A 3,035-nucleotide genomic window follows, 5' to 3' on the forward strand; every position below is an offset into this window, starting at 1 on the left:
AAAATATACTTAATCAGTTACACTAAACAAATGGAAGATAAGTGTTATGGTCATTGCATGTCTTCTTAGAGAAGAGTCTTAATAGATCTGATTGAAAGTAAGAACTAACCTTATCTCATTATTTATCTCAAAAGATTCAGAGAGGGGCTGGCACTGTGGCATGATGGGTAAAGCTGCCACCTGCAGTGCTGGCATCCCATATGGGCACTGGTTCTAGTTCTGGCTGTTCCACTTCTGATCCAGCTCTGCTGTCACCTGGGAAAGCAGTGGAAGATGGCCCAAGTTCTTAGACCCCTGCATCCATGTGGGTGACATGGAAGAAGCTTCAGGCTCCTGGCTTCTGATAGGCATGGCTCGGGCCATGTATTTGGGAGTGAACCAACAGATAGAAGACCTCCCTATCTCTACCTCTACCACCTCTACTTCTACCTCCTCCTCTCTGAACTCTGCCTTTCTGTCTGTTAGGTCCATATGCTCAATAGTATGTCTCAACTCGGATGTACCTTAATTGATTTTTTGCTGGACAATCTGTCCATTGATGAGAGTGGGGTGTTGAAGTCACTCACTATTATTTAACGAATTCTATCTCTCCTTTTAGGTCTAATAGTATTTCATATATATATATATACATATACATATGTATATATATGGGCACTCTTGTGTTAGCTGCATATAAATTTATGATTGCTATGTCTTCTTGCTGAATTGAAGCTTTTATTAAAGCATAATATCCTTCTTTATCTCTTTTTATAATTTTTGATTTAAAGTCTGTTTTATCTGATATCAAAACGGATATACCTGTTCTCTTTTTGTTTTCATTTGTTTGGTATATCTTTTAACAATCCTTCACTTTCACTTCATATAGATCTTTGTGAACTGAGTTTCTTGTAGGCAGTGTATAGTGGGGTCAGGGTTTTTTATTCATTTAGCCAACCTAAGCCTTTTGGTTGGTGAATTTAATCCATTTACGTTCAAGGTTCTATTGATAGACAAGAACTAAGACCTGTAATTTTGTTAATTGGATAATGATTCTACCTGCTCTTTCAGTGAATCTTGTGGTGTCATGTGTTTTCATGATGCTTACTTCTAATGCAGGACATTCTTTGAGCTTCTCTGCATTTTTACTTATCTGGAAAAATACTTTATATGTGAGAGGTCTTGTGTTGGGTACATATATATTTATGATTGTTATGTCTTCTTGATGAGTAGAAACTTTTATCAAAATATAATGTCCTTTTTTAAAAACAGTTTTTGATTTAAAGTCTGTTTTATCTGATATCAGGATAGCTATGTCTATTGTTTTTTGGTTTCCATTTGCTTGGTGTACCTTTTTCCAACCTTTCACTTTCAGTCTGTGTATCTTTGTTTGTGAAGTGAGTTCCTTGTGGAGCATATAGTAGGGTTCTTGTTTCTTATCCTTCAGCCAATCTAAGTCTTTTGATTGGCCAATTTAATCTATTTACATTCAAGATTAGTATTGATAGATAAGAACTAAGACCTGTCATAGCTATCCTGTCATTGGATAATGATTGTACCTGCTCTGTCAGTGAATTTGGTGGTGATATGTGTTTCATGTCTGCTTCTAATGCAGGACACCCTTCAGAATTTCCTAACGTTTGTCTGGTGATGGTGAATTCTCTGTTTTTGCTTATCTGGAAAAATATTTTATTTCTCCTTCTCTTTTAAATGATGGCTTCTCTGCATATAATATTCTTAGTTGGGAGTTTTTTCATTTAAGATCTTCAATATATCATCCCACTCTCTTCTGGCCTGAAGGGTTCCATTGAGAAGTCTGATGTCAACCTAATTGTTTCTCCTTTATATGTAACTTGACACTTTTCTCTTACTGTCTTTAGGATTCTCTCCTTGTCTTTAACTTTTGACACTTTGATGGCAGTATACTTTGGAGAAGACCTTTTACCATTGAGTCTGCTTGGGGTTATTTGAGCTTCTTGTATCTGAATGTCCATGTCTCTTTCAAGATATATGAAATTATTAACTATTATTTGATTTAACAGGTTTTCAATGCCTTTTTATTCTTCTCCTTCAGGAATACCTATAATATGAATATTTTATCATTTAATGGTATCCCGTATTCATTTCGTCTTTCTTTATTCATTTTAATTCTTTTCTTTTTATTTTTGTCTGATTGGGTTATTTCAAAATTCTTGTCCTTGAGGTTGGAAAGTCTTTCTTCCTCTACTCAATTCTTCTACTATTCTGCTGTGAAAGCTCTCCATTGTATCTTTTATTTCATTGATTAAAGATTTCATCTCCAAAATGTCTGTTTCATTATTCTTAATGAGTTCTATCTCTTTAGTAATACATTCATTCATGTCACTCATTGATTTCTTCATTTGTTTGTGTATCTATATTCTCTTGTATCTTGTTGAGTTTACTTACAGTCATTATTTTGAATTCTATATCTGTCATTTCATAGATTTCCTTCAGTTCAAGATCTGATTCTGGTGTATTGTATTCTTTTAGAGGTTTCTTGCCACCTTGCTTCTTCATGTCTCCTATGTCCCTACATTGATATCTGCCCATCTGGTGCACTTGCCTCTTCTTCTTTATAGAGTAGGTTTCATTGGAAAAGAGTCTATGGTTTTGCTGGAATGCAGGGTATCACTTGGCCTGTTGCTTTAGTTTTGGTTCTAGGTGATCCTAGGAGTGTAGCCTCTGAGTGATTTGTCTTAATGTCAGCTGTGTCTGTAAGTGACACAGCAGTCTAGTTGGCTGCAAAGTATAGGGATAGAAATGTAGTTTTGAGATGCATAAGGGTTTCCTTGGGTATAAATCTTGGTCCACAAAGAGTATGCCATCAGTCTCCCTGGCAAGTGTGATATCCAGGGCCTCATTTTTGGTGCTAAGAGAGACAAGGGTGGCTACCCCATGACCTACTGGTAAATCTGAGTGATGCTGGGGCTCGTGGCATCAATTGCTATGGCTCTAGGACAGTGTGATTCTGATGGACCATTCCTCAGGTTCTGCTAGGAGAGTCCAACTGTGCTGTTATTTGTAATACCTACAGCTCT

The sequence above is a fragment of the Oryctolagus cuniculus genome, chromosome 16 (genome assembly GCF_051225735.1).
Source record: "Oryctolagus cuniculus isolate XC-2025 breed Fujian yellow rabbit chromosome 16, ASM5122573v1, whole genome shotgun sequence".
NCBI lineage: Eukaryota > Metazoa > Chordata > Mammalia > Lagomorpha > Leporidae > Oryctolagus > Oryctolagus cuniculus.